This window comes from Anastrepha obliqua, chromosome 2 (genome assembly GCF_027943255.1).
Source record: "Anastrepha obliqua isolate idAnaObli1 chromosome 2, idAnaObli1_1.0, whole genome shotgun sequence".
Classification (NCBI taxonomy): Eukaryota; Metazoa; Arthropoda; class Insecta; order Diptera; family Tephritidae; genus Anastrepha; species Anastrepha obliqua.
In genome coordinates, this window is record NC_072893.1 from 95,351,983 (window position 1) to 95,373,090 (window position 21,108).

General features: G+C 35.9%; 1 protein-coding gene and 1 pseudogene across 3 annotated transcripts in view; both read left to right on the top strand.

Annotated features, from left to right (window-relative positions):
• Window positions 1-2,195: 2,195 nt before the first annotated feature.
• Window positions 2,196-2,379, top strand: LOC129239875 (U2 spliceosomal RNA; annotated as a pseudogene).
• Window positions 2,380-9,286: 6,907 nt separating this feature from the next.
• The window catches only part of LOC129236969 (uncharacterized), a 55,861-nt gene continuing 44,039 nt past the window's right edge, over window positions 9,287-21,108 (top strand). The window contains exon 1 of one of the 3 annotated variants that reach the window (XM_054871300.1): window positions 9,287-9,366. The gene's annotated coding sequence lies outside the window, so the exon portion shown is untranslated. Of the gene's footprint in view, window positions 9,367-9,530; window positions 9,610-18,695; window positions 18,820-21,108 lie in introns of those variants that run through there. The other 2 variants (XM_054871302.1, XM_054871304.1) reach the window with 2 other exon arrangements.

Below are 21,108 nucleotides of genomic sequence, written 5' to 3' on the forward strand. Positions count from 1 at the left end.
TGTTATATTAATGACTTGTAATATTTTATGTACTTATTTAAACTCATGTTTTTCGTGCTCATTACTTTATTTTTATTTAATTACTTTTGTATTTCATTTAAATATAATTTTTTGCATATTTATGTATTCATACTGATTCTTCTTATTTTTATTATATACCTAGTATACGGATGATATAAGTCTGCGCACTGAATACTAACCTCAGTGGTGGTGTAGAAACTGAAAATTCCCAATATTCGTTTCAAAATACCGATTCAATGTTTCTTCCGGTGTTGCATTCCTGACGAGTGTTATAAAAAATGCACATTCTGACAGCGCTCTCACGAGAAAAACAGTTTCGCATCGTGTTAGCTATGATATTTGTGCTCAATAACAAAATTAGTCAACACTAGCCGTCGGTCCAAATCAAGAGAGTTATCGAAAACTCTCTCCAAATAAATTACCTGAAACATATTTTACAAATTCCCGCTGCAAATTTTAAAACGGCACAAGTGGCAAAATTACACAAAAAACAGATTCCACGAAAAATAAATGTTTTACAAAAATTTCAGTCATATGTATACTTCCAGATATATTTTCGTGATGGATAATTTTTTCTGGCTAAAATTTCTCCAGCGTGAGCATATCTCTTGTATCTCTTGTCAGTTTTCGCTCTCAATTTTAGAGTGACGGCTAGTTTTTTGGTGTTAACGAACGCCTATTTTCAAAAATTAAAATTTATATTTATATAAAATTTATTACAAATTTTTGTTTTATTGAACACGACTAATAAGTATAACCTGTAAAGCCTATTCAGTGATTATGTTTATATTTATTAAAATAAATTAGTATTAGTATTTTTAATAATGTTTGCGTACAATGCAAGCAAATTCACGACCTCTTCAAAGCGAATGATTGAACTTAAATTTTTGTGATGTCCTCGTCAATAAATATATATGTATATTATGAAAAGTATTTGGATTTCTTTATTTATTTATTTATATGTAAGAGTAATAGTTATAAATAACCAATACACTAAAATTTAACAAGAACTCTGGCTACTAAGGCCTTCGGCTCGAGATTCATACTTATAAGACTATAAGACTATTTTAGATAATTTAGAGATAATTTACATTAAGTACTAAAAAAAAAAAAAAAAAAAAAAAAAAAAAAAAAAAAAAAAAAAAAAAAAAAACTTTGTGTTATTCCGGATGAACGTAACAATAATTTTAAATATTTAGTTTAGCTAAGATTTGAAAGTTTAGGAAAGCGTTAATATTATCTGAATTTGCTAATTTCAGATGGTCAGAGGGTTTGCTGCTGCCAAAAACTGTTGTTCAGATCTGACTTAGGCCAGGGCATTCGTCCAGGAGATGTTGTACTGATAAATCTGGTATATTGCAGTATGAGCATGGCGGCTTCAAGGCTCCATTTAGTAAATGACTATGAGTTGGAATTGAATGTCCGATTCGTAGACGCACAAAAGTTCTGATACCTCTGCAAGGAGAGTCAGATGGGAAAATCGGTTTAGTTCCACGGGGATTATTTAATTTGTAGTAGTGATGATAGGCGGCCCAATCATGCGTGAGTTTTCCGGCTAAATAATTTGACGCATACCTCCGTAGGTCTTTAGGAGTGAGGTGGTTAAATAAATGTAATGGCTGCATCCGTGCTTTATTTGCACGTTCATCAACAACTTCGTTGCCTTTGATTCCAGCATGACCAGGAACCCACATAATTTTTATTGCGTCTTTCTTTTCATATATAATACTAGCAAACCCGGCCCCCTTCGCTGGGCACACTAAAATAGAATAGATATGGTTTAGAACAGAAAATATATGATTTTCATATTATTTATTTCTTTATTCTTTATTCAAGCGCTTTGGCATAAACAATATGTTTGAAGTGAAAACTTCTTTAGAATCGTTGGGAGTGATTTGAGGAAAAGAGAAACGAAAAAAGCGACCAACTTGGCTACGAAGCGTTATATTATATGTTGATATAAAAGTAGCGACGAAATAAATAAAAATAACTTTTGTTTTTTCTTGTGATTTGAACCAAGGATTTTGGATCGGAAGCTCACATTGCTAGTCGCTCGGCTACCGCGCCATGCTGTCGTCGCTGGCCTAAAAGTTATTTAGTTACGAAGCGTTATATTATATGTTGATATAAATAATTTTTGTGAGCGTGTAATTCTCAAAAGTTTTATTAGGTTTATTATTTAAAATGTATTGACTAGGTAGTGTGGTTATCAGCTTAACATCTGATAGATCCTCCATCGGAGGACAACAAATGTTAAACTGATTTTTGGAAATGGGCGGAGTGTTTTAGGGGCTTGCTCCTTCTCTGCCACGGGTTGACCCGGTATTGCAGTACCGCCGGGATTTCGGCTTTGAATAAATACAAGAAAAAATATACTAATACATTTAGCTTTGGTGGGAAGAGCCATAAATTTTTATATGAATACATGTAGACGAAAATGGAATTTTTTTTTGAAATTTGCATTGTAGGACATTTCTGATTATTTATTGAACAGTTTTTTGGTTTAGATACTGAAAGTCAGTTTAAGTGAATCGGTATAAATATTTCGTACATTAATTTTTGAAGTGAAAACTTCTTTAGAATCGTTGGGAGTGATTTGGGAAAAAGTGAAACGAATTACATATAAACGTAGCGACGAACTAAATAACTTTTAGGCCAACACCGACAGTATGGCGCGATTGCCGAGCGGCTAGCAATGTGAGCTTCCGATCCAGAATTCTTGGTTCGAATCACAAGAAATAAATTTTTTTTTTTTTTTTGAAATTTGCATTGTAGGACATTTCTGATTATTTATTGAAAACAGTTTTTTGGATTTCAGCCTTGAATAAATACAAGAAAAAAAAATATACTAATACATTTAGCTTTGGTGGGAAGAGACATACATTTTTATATGAATACAAGTAGACGAAAATGGAAGAAATTTGTAAGTCTGTTTCTTCGGTCCGTTTGAGTATTTTTTTTTGACAACATCGAAACCAAAGCATTTGTATCATATTTTATCTATCATAAGCCACTCGCATCATATGTTGAAATTGAAAACATTGAGGATGAATAATGATAAAATGAAGAAAATAAAATATGAACTTTATAGCAATATTATAATGAACCTATAATTGTCTTGCTCCTAATGCTGCTTTCGTCTTATTCTCTCTCAGTTTGTTTTACGGAAGGTTTCACTTCTATCAAGTCTAACCGTTAGACTGGTATTTTTTTTTGTTTTTCTATTTGTTTTGAGTAAATATAAAATATAAATTGAAAATCAGGAAAAAAGAAGATTGTTTTTAAATGTCAAATCAACGCATATGAATAAACAATCGTCTTTTTTCCTGATCCATTGGAGCTTTTTTAACCATTATCCATTTATATTTTTCAAAAAAAAAAAACGAAAAAAATTTTTTTTTCACGAACACATAATTTCATTCGGATTTCACATTAAATTCTCAAATTTCGTAAGAAATTATTCACTGTTCCAAAATCCACTCCAAAAAAATTCACAAACAATTTTTACATGTTGCACTTACGTTTTTTCCTTATGGCATCCAAATCAGAAAGAAATATAGACCCATTGTAACTCACACTGTCAATTTGACAGTTCAGTTCCGCCCCAAGCGTTAAAAAAGTAAGCGACATTATGGATGGTTCAAAAGAACGCTGTACCCGTTGCCAGTGCTCCGAATTACAACCAAACTTTACGAAACCCATTTTCAATACTTACTTAACAATGTGCGTAAGTTTGGTTTAATTCGGTGCAAAGACACGGCGGGTCCACGTTTTGGCATATATTTCGAGACCCTAGTCATCAATAGGTATGAAAATTACCCCGTATTAAGGCACTTATCAACAGCTTTCATTTGATACCCATATTGTACATACACAACCAAAGGTTACCCGGGTCCACGTTTTGACCTATATCTCGAGACCCCAGTCACGGAGCGGCATGAAAAATACTCTGTACTAAAGCATTCCCCAACAGCTTCAATTTGATATCCATATTGTACAAACACATTCTAGGCTCCACGTTTTGGTCTCTATCTCGAGACCCTAGTCACGGAGTGGCATGAAAAATACTCTGAACTAAAGCATTCACCAACAGCTTCCATTTGATACCCATATTGTACATACACATCCGAAGGTTACCCGGGTCCACGTTTTGACCTATATCTCGAGACCCTATCTACCAATAGGTATTCAAACTATACGGAAATCATCTTCAATATCTACTTAACAATGTGTGTAAGTTTGGTTTAATTCGGTTCAAAGACACGGCGGGTCCACGTTTTGGCATATATTTCGAGACCCTAGTCATCAATAGGTATGAAAATTACCCCGTATTAAAGCACTTATCAACAGCTTTCATTTGATATCCATATTGTACAAACACATTCTAGGGTCCACGTTTTGGTCTCTATCTCGAGACCCTAGTCACGGAGCGGATGGAAATACTCTGAACTAAAGCATTCACCAACAGCTTCCATTTGATACCCATATTGTACATACACATCCGAAGGTTACCCGGGTCCACGTTTTGACCTATATCTCGAGACCCTATCTACCAATAGGAATCCAAACTATACGGAAACCATTTTCAATACCTCCTTAACAATGTGTGTAAGTTTGGTTTAATTCGGTGCAAAGACACGGCGGGTCCACGTTTTGGCATATATTTCCAGACCTTAGTCATCAAATTACCCCGTATTAAAGCACTTATCAACAGCTTTCATTTGATACCCATATTGTACATACACATCCGAAGGTTACCCGGGTCCACGTTTTGACCTATATCTCGAGACCCTATCTACCAATAGGTATCCAAACTATACGGAAACCATCTTCAATACCTCCTTAACAATGTGTGTAAGTTTGGTTTAATTCGGTGCAAAGACACGGCGGGTCCACGTTTGGCATATATTTCCAGACCCTAGTCATCAATAGGTATGAAAATTACCCCATATTAAAGCACTTATCAACAGCTTTCATTTGATACCCATATTGTACATACACATCCGAAGGTTACCCGGGTCCACGTTTGGACCTATATCTCGAGACCCTGTCTACCAATAGGTATCCAAACTATACGGAAACCATCTTCAATACCTCCTTAACAATGTGTGTAAGTTTGGTTTAATTCGGTGCAAAGAGACGGCGGGTCCACGTTTTGGCATATATTTCCAGACCCTAGTCATCAATAGGTATGAAAATTACCCCATATTAAAGCACTTATAAACAGCTTTCATTTGATACCCATATTGTACATACACAACCAAAGGTTACCCGGATCCACCTTTTGACCTATATCTCGAGACCCCAGTCACGGAGCGGCATGAAAAATACTCTGTACTAAAGCATTCACCAACAGCTTCAATTTGATACCCATATTGTACATACACATCCGAAGGTTACCCGGGTCCACGTTTTGACCTATATCTCGAGACCCCAGTCACGGAGCGGCATGAAAAATACTCTGTACTAAAGCATTCACCAACAGCTTTCATTTGATACCCATATTGTACATACACGTCCGAAGGTTACCCGGGTCCACGTTTTGACCTATATCTCGAGCCCTATTTTCAAAATAAAATATAATCCATGTTACTCGTGGATAATGTAGCTTTCGAATGGTGAAAGAATTTTTAAAATCGGTCCAGTAGTTTTTGAGCCTATTCGTAACAAACAAACAAACAAAGTTTTCCTCTTTATAATATTAGTATAGATTTCTAATCATATTGATGAGGAACATATCGTTTTTTGGGTTCTGCAAGGCTTCGATGACGGATTTGCTGTCGCTGCATATTAGATGTTTTTTGCTCGTTTGGGAGGCAAACATTACTGCTTCATACAGTGCAGCTGCTTCTGCTGTGAAAGCTGAGCAGTATGTAGACAGTGCACCGACAGAAATTGTGGCACCGTCGCTATTTGTTACAGCAAATGTTATGCTGGTGTCCGATTTGGATCCGTCAGTGAATATAAAATCCCATTCTGCACAAAAAGGTTCAGTAGCTTCGCTGTAGTGCTGTATGTATTCGACCGATGCTGTTTCAATTTTTTTAAGGCAGAATAATTTGTTGTAAAAACAGGATTTGAGGGAAACCCACTGAGGGTATGTTGGTGTTCTCATAAGGATCGGAGTCGATATGATGTTCAATTCTTTGGCGAGTGTGATGCATCGCGACAGGACCGACGGCTTTTTGCTTTGCATTGTAAGCTGTGACGACCTTTCGACTATGTTGAATAGAAGTTTGCTCTTGCAGTGCACAATTTTTGGTATTAACATCAGCGTCTTGCTCAATACTCTGGATGCGATATCTGGTAGTCCTGCTTCCGTTAAGACAATATTCCTTTGGTTGGGGATGTAGGGAAAGCCCGGATACATCGTCTAGCGGCTGTGTGATATGGTGCTTGCAGTAGTTTTAGATGATTTTTAGCACAGTGCCCGTATTAAACAGGGCGAAATCAATTTTTGATAATATTAACGCTATCGTTATATTTATTAGGGTTAAAGTATGTACTAAAAAGTGTTTAGACTAAAGATATTTTATAATATTTAATCGAGATAACAAGCTTATTCTAATATATTTACAATGGTCTTTAAATGTAAGTTTTTTGTCAAAGACAACGCCGAGTATCTTAAGAGTGTTAGTGTGGGGGATTATAGTGTTAGAAATGGAAAGGGAAGGGAAGATACACTTATGTTTACGGCAGATGTGGAATGTTGCACACTTGTTCAAAGCAATGCTAGCTCCTGATGATTTAGACCATTCAGAGATCTGACTTGAAATATTTAGAAAATGAGTTTTTATCTGCGAAAGGTCGTTTAGGTCAGAGAAAATTACCAGATCATCAGCGTAAACAAAATGACTAATAGATGGGAGTGGGGAAATTAAGGAAGTAATTTCATTAAAAGCTATGATGAACAAAATTACTGAAAGAGGGGAACCTTGAGGTATGCCATTGTGTAATTTTAAAATATTAGAATTGTAATTGTTGATACTAACAAAGAATTTGCGGTTCAGTAAAAAAGACTTAATTGTATGGTACATTTTGTTGCCAACTTTCCAGCGTTTAAATTGCCGAAGAACAATATGAGGACCTATACTATCGATTTGGATTTGTATCTCTCCAAAAATGGCTCGAGCCTAGCACGTACGAATTACTTTCACAAACATGAGCACACATTTACTGTGGTTCCTGCTCTGACAGACGTAAGGCACATTAAACAGGTAGCAGCAAGAGCAATGTAATTTGTTTTTACTTTTGGTCCCTAGAATGTTAAAATGTTCAAACAAAGATTAATAATTTAGAGTAATTTACACAAAATTTGACAATTAGAGATCAAACAAATAGAAAAAATCAAAGTTGCCTCCGGTTCTTCGGCGAAATACCGTGCAATTGCAAATATGGTCTGAATCGAAAAAAAAAAATGTTTACTGCGTTTTAATTGAGTTTTACCATGAGGTTTGAAGATGTTTGTGGAATAAATTCCCAATGGCCGAAATTTAATTAACGGAGTTAAAGGATTTAAATGGTTTTGAGCTGTTGGTAAAAAAGTGTGCTCTTCATAAGGGAATTGGTTTGACATGAAGGCTGGGTGCCAAATAAAAGTTCATCCAGCAGCAGATATTAAATCAAATTATTAGCTCTAACAAATATTTCCCCTATGCTAAATCTTGTGGCATCAACGCTGACCTAAATTCAACTACGAGTAATATCATGTTGATTCCAAAATATTCCTTTTCATTAAAGTAAAAATTAGTATATAGGTATTATAAAATATTATATTGTAGTTTTTGTATAGGGTGGGCCAAGTAAAATTTTCTTTTGAATCGGCTATAAATATAAAAAAAAACTAATCAATATTTTTTCAAACTTTTTTTTTTAATTTGAAGATTGAACATTGTCATTTATGAATAAAAAATAATATCGTTCAAATGACTGCCACGACTGGCTTTACAGGCCATTCGATCAACCCAATTTTTAAGCACATTTTCGATTGTTTGGGCTCCAATTTCATGACGGGCTTAAATCACAGCTCCGAGGCGGCCAATTGATATCGGAATTCAAAAACGGTAGCCAAAATTTCGAGTGTAACTTTGGCAGTGTGCCAAGTGTCACCGTCCTGTTGAAACCAAATGTCGTCCATGTCATCCTCTTCAATTTTTGGAAGTAAAAACTCGTTGAGCATGTCACGGTAACGCCTGCCATTTACTGTAACCGCGGCTCCTCGCTCATTTTCGAAAAAAAAAAAAATGGCCCGATGATGCTGCCAGACCAAAACCGCACCAAAGAGTGACTCGTTGTGGATGCATTTGCTTCTCTACAGTAACGTGTGGATTTTCTGAGCCCCAAATCCGACAATTTTGCTTATTGACGTAGCCACCGATGTGAAAATCAGAAAAGAAGAAGAAGACTCACCACTTTGGAAATAGGTTTTCAATATTTCCCAATTTTGTTCAAGCGTACAGCGTCCCATTTCGTAAATGTCAAACCTTAAAGTAAATTATGAACACATTTGACAAGTCATTTGTGTTACCGTTCTCAAAAAAATAGGTGGTTCGAAAAGCAAACGCTATATGGCCCACCCTATGGCTTGTAGTTGAACTACATATGCTACATACATATATTAATTTTATTGAAAATGTATCTCAATGCTTAACGAATTGAACAAAATCTATGGAAGTATAATTTTGGTTATTATAACATTTACATCCCGCCTCTGATAATATAATTTGTTAGAGTAGTTGTATATGTATATACATATATGTAATTGGGGCGTACACCCTTTTCGGGTGTTTGGCCGAGCTCCTCCTCCTATTTATGGTGTGCGTCTTGATATTGTTTCACAAATGGAGAGACCTACAGTTAAGCCGACTTCGAGAAGTAGATATTTTTTATGAGGAGCTTTTTAATGGTAGAAATACACTCGGAGGTTTGCCATTGCCTGCCGAGGGGCGGCCGCTATTAGAAAAACTTTTTCTTAATTTTGGTGTTTTACCGAGATTCGAACCTACTCCCTACCTTCTCTTTGAATTCCGAATAGTAGTCACGTACCAACACATTCGGCTACTTCGATCACATTTAGATAATAAAAAACAGAGATTGGATAAATTTATGGAAATCCTCTTAGCACTTTCCTTTCCTTAGTTAAGAAAAGCGACATCTGCTTGCGAGATCTTTTATTTCTGGAATGACTAATTTTACTTGATGGCAACGCTAGTGATTTTTTCGCACTTGTGGCAGCATTCGAGGTATTCTTTTCTCATTCGTTTCAATTTGCTTGACTGCCATGCTCGTGAATCGCGATTCAGAAAAGTTGGTCGCGTGAAAATCTTTTAATTTTTTGTTTAAAAGGTAAATATCGCTTTTTATAACATATCAAAATGTTTTTTAATTGTTGTAAATTGGGTGTGTGCTAAAATCGAACAATTTACGCTGATGCCAAAGGCAGAAAATTGAAAGTGAAAATGTTGGGAGAAAAGAATTTTCACCTGAAATGACAGTGGAAAAACAGAAATCTCGACGTCGACATAATGGTGCGTGTGTGTTTGAGTGTGCATGTGTATTGCTATTGAAAAATCGGATAGTGTAATAAAGGTAAAATAGAAAATTTGTTAATTACAGTGACCAAAAATATATTCTGCACTGGATCATATGTATGTAAGTGCATTTGTGCAAATGGGGATGTCTGAATTGAACCGTTTTGCCTTCTACCTCGGCACCACCCATCTCCCCACTGGAGCTTCTATAAATTCCTGTTGAACCCCTTTACGCGCGCCCAACTTTTTCTTAGTTATCGGATTTGAGTGGGAACGATTTTGGTTGGTCGGTTGCTTGACAGCGACAGCAGAGAACGTTGACTATGGTGGTAGCAGAGAACTACGTTGAGTTAACGATTTAATATTCTCTGCGCCGCGTTTGGACCAATTCGCTGTATTTGTGTTCCATTTCATAACTGTTTCACGACTTCCAATTTGAATGAGGGGCCAGATTGGACTCATTATTCCAAGTTCCAACTGTACTTTTTTCCGTTTATGAATTTGTGGACAAGAATTTTTTAGTGCATAATTTTCCTTATAACCTTCCAATAAGATTGTTGAGAACCCTTGCAATAGCAAGAATAACTATTAGAAAGTCGCTAACATGCCAAGCTGCATGGGCGCTCGATGCATATCCTTGACACTGTCCCACTTTTTAGTATTATCTGTGTTTTTAAGGTCTGAACATTGCAAAATGATTTCCACCGTTTTTTTGTTTTGCGAGTATCATATTACGGAGGCAATATGCCTCGGTCAACTGATTACTGAACTCTCTATAGGGACTCCAGATTTGGGTGTATCGATTTTGTATGTACATTGACATACTATGTATTGTTTATATATGTATGTGCACATGTGGTATGTTCATATGTGGCTACATATTGATTTTCGAGTGTTATCAACTGACTGTCTAAATTACATCAGATTATACGAGTGCTAATTTTGATAACTAAAACGGAGTTTTAAATATTGGGATTTGGTGTTGGAATATGCATATGTACATATGTATGTATATATGTATGCGAATAAGAAAACTATCACTCGCCCAGTTTCAATAAGAGAACCGGAAGGTCAATCGGATAGTTTAACACAGTGCTCCTAAAAACTCTTCGTACAGGAAGTGTTATTATAAATAGAGACTGATTTGAAAATCATTTAATAGGGAACCACCTATTTCATAGAATAGCTTTCTTAATGCATCCCTACATGATTCCCATTTTTAAATCCATAAATTTAAAATCCCTGGAGATAAGGAGCGAAATACTGGCATTAACATTGGTTTTTGATAATATCACAGACTGTGACCTTCTAGCAAATGATTTTTAATACATCTCACATTACAGATAAAAAGCTAAGTCTAAAATCACAATTTCTTACTAAGTAAAATAGTCGTATCGATTTTAATTGATGGTTTGAATGAAATGACAATGATTTTTGCAAGAGATGGTTTTCCTCTTGTATATGATTTCAAGGGCATCTCGAATAGTAATCTGCGATCGTAGAGGATAACGTTTGGTGAGAACTTTCTTTATATAATATTTATAACTAACTGAACCCATATTTTCGCAAAAAAAACTAACCAGGCAATGACGAAAATGCAATTTTAACCAGATATATATATAAGTATATATGTATTATATATAGTCCAGTGTAAGAAGGTTGGTAGGTAGGTCTGATTGTGATAACACTGGAACTTCATCCCTACACTATGGGATCCCTTTTAAACCATCCTGCGGCTTTTATAAACGAGTTTAGCGTCGTTAGCTTAAGGGGTTATATACCTTGTGAGCACGAAAAAATGGAAGATTGTCATAATTTCTTTAAATATGTTTTAGAACTTTTATTCAAATGAGGTATAAATCATACTGAACTCTCGAGGAATACATTTTGGTGTTTTTATTTTAACAAATGTTATTATTTATTGTTGATATCGCTTCCACGGTCTGTAACTTTCTTCCTAGTCATTAATAATTTTACGACGCAATGAATTTTCAAATTGGCTCCGTGAAAACGGTAAATGGTTTATTGCTCTTATTGAAACAGCTTTAGCGGGCTTAAAACGTTAACTTTAAAATTGTAGTTGTTTGATCAACACTTTTTGAATTTGTGTTTTAATATCTAAAAATAGTTTGTTTTTAAACTGTAAACAATTTTAAAATTTATTAGGGTCTTAAAATTAAAATTTATTCAATTTCAATACGAAAATTTTAGAAAAGTTTTACTTAAAGCTAGATATCATTCGAAGAAAGCCGTTTATTTCACTTGTGAACAGAAGAAAGTGCATTGAATTTGCTCATAATTATATAAATAAGATTACAGGGATTTGGAAGTTATTTTTTCAGACGCTGATAAATTTTGTATATACTACATATTCTGGGATACGAGGTCGTAAAATTGTTTGAGCAACCAAAACACCCAGCCGAAATCGTTAAGCTTTGGCTCTTGTAAAAGGCTCCAAAACAGCTCAAAACACGCCATCAGTCGATCGATCTGAGCCCTATTGAGCATCTGTGAGATTTATTAAAAAAAATGAATTCGACAGCATGTAATAACAAGTAAGGTGGCTTTGCGGGCAGAATGGGCGAAGATTACAACTGAGGAAACAGAGAAGTTAGTAAATCAATGCCAAATAGATTGAGTGAGGTCCTAAACCGTCGTGGCTATCCAACAAAATATTAATTTTTGTTTTTGTATATTACTTATAAAGCTTTTTCCATAAGTTTTAAACCTACGCAGACTATCTGGTACTTATATGTTGTTGCTATCACTTATCACTGCTACATAGTAATTACATCCTTAAGAATTAAATTTTACAAAACAAAAACATGGATGGCACTAAAAAAATGTTTAGTAATTGTAGAAAAATTACTGACTAAATATTTCTCATAGAAGTTTAAAACGTTTTGGTTTTTTTACAATGAATTTCTTAATATGGTGCTTTCATTTCTTTGTGTACGGATACATTTTCTGGCAAGTGTATATTTATGTACTTTAAAGTAAAGAAAAATTATTTTAAAAATAATAAAAATTAAATATTTATTTTAAATTCAATATTTATTTCTCAGCTATGACAAGTGATAAGGAAACAAGACCTAAGATAAAAAGGAAATTTATTTCTTTATAGATAAAAATCAACAGCTCTGTAAAAAATGTAAATAATTTGTATAACGCGTTTTATAAGGCCAAACGGGGGAGTTATACGAGAATACTCCTACAACGCGTTTTCTTGCAACTTGAAACCAATCCACCTTATGTAATATTTATTAAAAACTGGTATTATAATGGGGAATTCGGTATATTTATTCAAAACTGGCATCCAAAGCTTATCCACACTGCTTGGCATGTAGTACCATCCATTGTTCTTCAAGAGCTTGTACCTCGTAGTTTTTAAAAGGTGTTTGAGAGCATTAATGTTATTCGTTTATAGTGAGTTTGATATTAATGTATGTACGTAAACGTAAAAACAAAGTAGGATTATATAAAACGTCTACTTTGGGTGGGTTGGTGTCGAAATTCTGTATGTACAAAATTCTAAAAACAAAATTCTGCTTTTTAAAATTCTGCTTTCAAAATTCTGTATTAAAATGTAATGTTAACAATGTTAAAGAGGTAATGTAATTATTTAATTTATTATTATTATTATTCGAGATATTAAATAAAAAATAATAATAATAATAATTTTTTCTTCGGCCGCGCTTCAAAAAAATAACCCTCATCAGTCCAACTCCGTCTACGCAATCCACCGTATTTTTGCGTAGAACTCTTCTAAAAAAACGAACAGCTGCGAAGAATTATAAAGAAAAGAAATGAATTAAGTCACACTACATATTTAAAAAGAATTCCAAAAAATATTGTAATTGGCTAAACTAAAATATTGTTATCGCTTAAACATACACATACATATGTATATTTATGGAATAAATGTTTATTTTGTTACTTCTTGTATGACGAAAATCACAAAACTAGAATAAAGCAGAATTTTTCGCATTAAACATGCAGAATTTTGAAAAAGTAGAATTTTGGAAAGCAGAATTTTAAAAAGCAGAATTTTTTTGCAATTTACAGAATTTTATCAACCAGAATTTTGTAATACAGAATAATGACACGATCCCACTTTGGGTGCCGCTATGAGAGAAAGAGTCATTTGATATAATGTTGGGCTTAGATTAGGTGTACAGGGCCATACGTTTTTTCCTTGATAAAAAGATTTTATTTTTTTAATTTACATGTGCGACCTGCCGAGAATCAAACGCTATTAGAAAACACGTTATGTCGCACACTGGGCAGCCGATTGTGATATTAATTTTAAAATGAACGTTGAAGAACCAAATTTAAGTTACCAGCTTCTACAACATACGATCATATATGTATGTAATGACTGAAAGGAAACCTCATAATAAAGTTTCTTACAGTTAAAAGTATTAAAAATTTCATTAAAAAATTACATTGCCCCCGTCATGGCTGTTCCTATGTTTGGAGAAAAATTATGAAATTTCCCCCAAAATACAATTTTGGCCTTATCATGCTGACTGGTTCACACGACGTCAATCACATTGTATCCGATTGTACGTCAAAAAAATTGTATCCGATCAAGAACTATCACCCAACAGTATTCCATGCTATTGTATTTTGTTACAATGAAAACAGAAACAGTCTGCATCACTGAGCCCACAGAGATTTGTTTTTCTTACATCGATGTGTTAATCAGGTGGGCGCACTAAACATGGTCGTATTCTCGAAAAGTGAGCTTTAAGCTTTTGAAAGTGTAAACGTTCGAACTCAAACGCCATATCTGTTGGGATCATTGGAACATGTGACAACAGTAAATTTCCCCCTTAAATTTAGGTTTCAAAATTGTAGCTTAGAAGACATTCGTTATCGCCGAAATTCTTACTCCGTTGCCAAGTCTCGATTAATTGAAGTTTCGTAAAAGAATGATAGGCTTGTAAAATTTAAACATTAAAATGTTACCGTTGGGTAATTGAAAACAACGGCTTGTCCATCACAAGATCGATGGATTTATACGTTGTTACTTTTGCCTGGTATTCCGTTTTGTATGCTAAAATTGATGACATTGACTTTGTTCTGATGATTTTCGTAATTCCGCGAAACTGTTTTTCGTACCGTTCGGCAGACGCATCTATTGCAATTGAAAACGCATATTGATTTTCGAAGTCAATTTCTTTAAATTAAATAAATGAAATAATAATTTAAAAATTCATTTAGTTCATCAGCGGGTGTTGAACGTGGTGTGGGACTATCCACTTCTCTCCAAATCGTTCAGTATACGAGGCAGTGCTTCCAACGCTTTTTTGTGAGCCATTGTGCATTCATCCCATATGATAGTTCACGTTTCAAAAAGTTTGTCATTTCCAAATTTTTTCTGATTTTGTACTATATGTTGTATCAGCCGTGTAATAATGGATAAGGACAAACGGAGATATATTATATATATAAAATAATATATATAATAATAATAAAATAACTTAGTTAGAACTGGTTTCCGGTTTTTGCCATCATATTTTCCTCACCCAGGTATATAGATTTTAACTTGGACAAGGTCGCAGCTTTTTACCCGTATGGAATGCAAGCATCTATCAGCGACTCAATTCTAGCAAATATTGTAGCTTCGCACTGAAATGTTGTTCAAACCACATTCGTTTCTCTTTTCACTGTCGACACAGCGTTCGTTGTATGAAAAGTGCGAAATTGTGCTACTACGTACTCGCACACCGACTTCTCATAGCTTTACACGTACACGTTAAAAAAGTAGCAATGTGTTTACCTACTCACGTTGTTGCTATTATATCTGCTTGTTCGCATCTTAAATCATTACACGAGTATCAAACCCACGAAGCCGTTCACCGAAACAGACAGCACGTTATGCCAAGCAGAGCGATTTGCTTGACTTTCCGTTTTCCTTATGATTTGAGTATAAATTCTACAAATACGAATACACATTCGCGCGAGCAGCAATTTGGGTTTATATTATTGAATGAAAAGTGGTTGTAGTGGCTTTTAGCGGTGTACCGCGCTTAGCAATGCGAAAACTTGTATTCAACCAAAATCAAAATGCTGATGCGATGAGATATGCAGCTATGGAATGCATGGAATTTCAATCTTCACACTGATGTGTGCGCACGGCGGGTACCAATATTATTTTTAGCGTGACCATCACCACAATCAACTGGTACCCTCGATCTGTAAAATATAGGAACATTTAGGCTTCACTACAACTTGTGAATGTTTAAAGTTTGCTGTCACCATTGTAGATGCAGACTTGTTTTCGAGCGTATCTCTTTTAAGTCTTGCTTTGTTTGCATATGTATTGTTTCCATTATGGAAATATTTATATGCTGACATACATACATACATACATACTACATATACTCGTATATTAAAAGGCATATTCAAAGCTGAGTATGTACATACGTAGGTATAAATTATAAAATTTGCTTTTGAGTATACCCCCTCGTACTATTCTCCACAAGGGTATTAAATTTGGGCTCGACAACTCAAGCAAAAATTAATATATTTCAAAAATATTTCCTCCAAGTTACGTTCGTATTTAAAATCGGCGAAACCCACATCCCATATAACTGATATTAAATTATTACAATATTATTATTTTACTTAAATGCGCGGGTGTATAAAGTTTGGTTCGAACCGACTTTAGCACTTCCTTACTTGTTGTTTCACATTTTTATATGCGGCATAAACGAAATACCATACCCAACGATTATTAATCTTATATGTACATATGTGCGATATGCGAGACATTTTTACTGAATTGAGGTTATGTCAGGTATAGAAAAGTGTGTAATTTATTTATGTAAAACTGTTTTTTTTTTTTTTCTTTTTTTTTAAGTACACAAATAAGCCATGTTGTTGTTGTAGCAGCATAAACATTCCCCGTGCATATACGAGGAATGCTGCTGAAGTAACTGTCTTGGCCGGGTATAAATCCTGGTCGTTCCGGTTACGTAGAACCGACTGTCGTGGGAACGCGCTAAAGTGATAGTCTTTGATGTTCTATGCCAAGCCTTGGCGCCTGTTCAATTACCTTGACTTTCATCCTACTCTCTTAACCCTTATAATAAGGTTATTGAAAGTTTTTATTATTAAGGTAATGTGAACACCATAGAACATCAGAGGTCCACCTCTTCAGCCCTGGCGGGAGTATCGACTGTAAAATGTCATCTAGTAGCGTGGCGTGGCTGACTGTCGAAAGCCTTTTTTAGATCCATCGCTACTAGGACAGTCCTCTCGCAGGGGCGGTTTTGGTTGAGGCCGCGGTTTACCTGAGTGTTAATGACGGTGAGTGCCGTGGTGGTGCTATGCACTCTTCGGAAGCCATGCTGGTGTGAGGCTGGGGTCAGGTGTTTCGTAAAGAGTGGGAGTAGAAGTGTCTCAAGAGTCTTCCCTACTGGGGAAAGGAGAGTTATGGGCCGTAAGACTCCCCTTGGTTGGCGGATTTCCCAGGCTTCAGTAGTGGGACCACTCTCTAATTTCCACTTATCAGGAATGATGAGAGTGGCCATAGACAGGTTGAAGGCCAATAAATATCACGATTCAGTGTAGTAACCCAAATATCGCGGTATTCATTGATTGTGTAGGGTTCGCCTTGGTAATTTTCGAATCGTCAATTCCCAGTGGGCGAATCACATGAAACCGAGAGGTACACCCCGCGCAGCAACCTTACCATATCAGGTCCGTCATCTTCCATCTTCTTTTGAACGAGTGATGTGGATACCTTGCAGCTCTCTGATAAGATTGCATTTTACCACGCGGTTTCTTGTTGTTGTTGTTGTTGTTGTTGTAGCAGCCTAAGCATTCCCCACACATATACGGGGAATACTGCTGAAGTGACAGCCCTTGGCCGTATATAAATCCGGTTCTTTCCGGTAACGTAGAACCGACTGTAGTAGCGGTAACGCGGTTTCTTGTTACTTTACTTCGGAAATGTGAGTTGATAGCGCGGAAAAGAAAACATCCATTTCCGCTTGTTCATACTGCTTGCTCGGAACAATACTATGGGTGTCGGTATGCGCATGCCGTAAGGTCAGATAGTATTTCGAGGATGCTACATGCAACGACGCTCGCCAAATTCACCACACAAAATAGAAATTATGTAAAGAACTGACTGCATGGATGCAGTTAGATGGCATTCCGTAAGGGATGAAATAATTCCCATTACATCATATGCACACGACGCCGGTTTTGGGGTTGTGCCCACAGTTCAACAACTTTAAAATTTGCTTTGTTGAGCGATGATGAGATTTTCTACACCTACACGTGCATTCACACGAAGAGGCACACTCTTCGCCCTCTCAGAAGCGCTCATATTAACTTCCACGCATTCTTCCAGCTGTACTCACAAAAGAGCTATGCTTTTTTTAATTTCTGTTATTCCTTTATGTATACTTTGGCATTTGCGCGCGCATGCCTCATTTTCCATTTCATTCCAATTTCGTGTAAGCTCCCATTGTTCAAGGTTCAATTCTATCTTTTCTCAATTCAGTAGTCAATGTGTCTTCAAGCTCCAGGCCTACTCTCCAACTTTGCTGTATATGCTAAGTATGTATGAGCGTAACATTTTCCCTTTCTACAAATAAGAAATGTGCAATATTTGCACGGACTGGCCTTTTTTTGTCATCTCACATTCAATAACCTGTTCGCCTATCAGCCAGTCACCCCATCGGCTCCTCTGCCTCTTCTTTCAATTTGAATGACTACACGTATGTGCTTTTGTCGTTTTGTTTCCCATATTCGTGCTTTTATGGCTGCTATGGCGTACGCTGTTTGATGTTTGTAAATTGTTTATTTTTTTTTTATTACATTTGTTTTTTCTTCTCCTCTTTGCACACCAACCTCAACCAACGTATGAGTGTCTTTCGTGCAGTTTTTGCCTTGCTACCGTGTCATGACATTCCGATTGGTCTTTATGTTTTGATTTGGCTTTTGTTTCCCCATAACAAAAAGTTTCATTATTTCGCAGTTGACAAGAAGACAGTGAAGATGCAACAAAGCAACACGTATACATAATACCGAATTTAGAAAAATTAAAACACGAACTTTGTTTGAATAAATATTTTCATAAATTGGATTTCGACTGGAACTCTTACTAAAATGAAAAATTAATTTTTGCTTTAGAAAACCCCCGAAAAGTGCAGAAAAAATTATCAAACCAAGACTGGTTTGCTTTTTGGGAGCTAACTACTCGTTGAGTTTGTTCATAAATGAAGGTGTGCCGGAGCAAGAGGTGGAAGTGAGTAGTGTCTACATGGCTAAGCAGACCGAAGAATGTGAAAAAGAAAGCTCTAGACAAAGTGAAACGTTCGAATTGATCTTGCGTGTGTTTTCCCCGACTGTTTACCCCGATTTCGGAAGAAAGCAATGGCTAACGTAATTGTGAAATTCATTCATTCATTCACTCAATTCGCAGTTGATGAGTTGGAAAGAATCGAAAGAAAACTGATGATTTAATAATATATGCACATAAATACATACATATATTAATTACTGAGATGCTCAAGTTGATCACGGGCATGAAAATTCAAAACGACGTATTTACTGTAAAATGGATATGTGTGTATGTATGGTTCGCAAATTTTACATATCCATTTTCAAGTAAAAAAAAAGTTTACTAGAAAGTTTTAAAGGTCATTGCCTTGTGTGCAAACGTCTCGCACTCGCCATCACAATGAGTGTGCCTCGTTTTGGTGAAAAATCCCCAGTAATATTTTTGCTTATTGCGATAATTTTGTATATTGCATTATTGAGCACCCACATATACAGGGTGGCTGATGAATTTTGCTACATTAAGAAACTCAAATAACTTTTTTTTTAGTGTATGGAATTCATTTATTTTTTTTCAAGTTGAAGGTCATTAAATTTTATTAAATGTAGCTGAACTAGTTTTAAAAATAATTGAATTTAAATGCCCCCCATGCTCGTTGACACAAGTGCGGCATCTTAGTAAAAAGTTGTTCATTGCTGCTTTGAGAGTTGCGACAGGAATAGCCGCAATTGTTGCCCGAATGGATTGTTTTAGTTCATCCAAATTTGTTGGCTTTGTTTTATAAACTTCTTGTTTACATAAACCCCACAAGAAAAAGTCAGATGCAGTAAGGTCAGGCGACTTGGGGGGCCAACGAAATTCGGAGTTTCTTGAAATCAGTTTATTGGGAAATTTTCGTCGCAACTCTGTCATAACAGTCTGGGCTATGTGAGACGTTGCCCCATCTTGTTGAAACCACACAGAGTTGAAAGGAATTCTCTTTCGGCGTAGTTCTGGATAGAAAAATTCTTTCAGCATTTTCAAATAACGGTCTCCAGTAACCGTAACGGTGTGACCATTTTCTTCAAAAAAATAAGGCCCGACAATACAGCGTGAAGAAACCGCACACCACACTGTCACGCGAAGAGGATGCAATTCCGTCTCGTGGAGTATCTGTGGGTTAGAAGTACTCCATATTCGACAGTTTTGTTTGTTCACATTGCCGTTTAAATCGAAATGGGCCTCATCAGACATGAAAAGGCAGTTTAACATGTTTTGGTCTTCTTCCACCATTTGCAGGATCTTCTGGCAAAATTCCAAGCGAATCGGCAAGTCTGCTGCATTCAGTTTGTTAACCATTTGAATTTTGTAGGGAAATAAGTCTAAATCTTTGTGCATTATTGTTTGCAAAGACTGTCGGCTGAGCAGATAAGCTTCTTGTTGAAACCCTTGGATTGCTTTGTATAGCTGCAGCTACAGCAGCGATCGTTTCCTCCGTCCGAACTGGTGGGTTTCGATGATAAGGCCTTCTTGCGACTGTTCCTTGCTCAGCAAAATTATTCACCAGTCTCATTATGGTCCATCTGCTCGAGGGGATCGCCGCCAAACATCCGCCTGTACTCTCTCTGTACCAAAACTACGGACTCCAGTGCGTGATAGCGGGGGACTATCCAAATTCTTGTTTGCGTGTCCCAGTTATCCATTTTAATAAATTTTAAAGATCAATCTGCAAATTAAAACAAAAATGGAACAGATAACTTAAAAAGAAAAAAAAGTTATTCAATTTTTTTTGGTAGCGGCTTTCATCAGCCACCCTGTATAATAATTATACAGGGTTTTTCAGAAGTATGATAATGTTCCTGCCTCAAATACAAATATGTGTTTACACAATTCCCATTTAATCTGGCATCACATTCTCCGTTGAATCGCGAGTTTTATCGATCAGATAACTACTCAGTTCTCCTTGCATAAAAATTACGTTCTAATGGCCTCTGGTGACGGTCAAGCATTGTTTGACAAGAACTTTATATGTGTGCGTGTCGGGTGCTTGACGCTAATATCTAAAATTTTTGATTTTTACCGACAACAAGTATGTGTGACACGACGCCACCCGACTGCACTAACACACACAAAGCGCAGTCAAGCATGCTGTATCGTCACCAGAGGCCATAATACACATCAGTAATATTGATCAGGTAAAAAGTTCTAACAATTTTACGCTTTATTGCGACGATGAAATTAACATATATGTACATACAGGATTCTCCGATTTGAAAT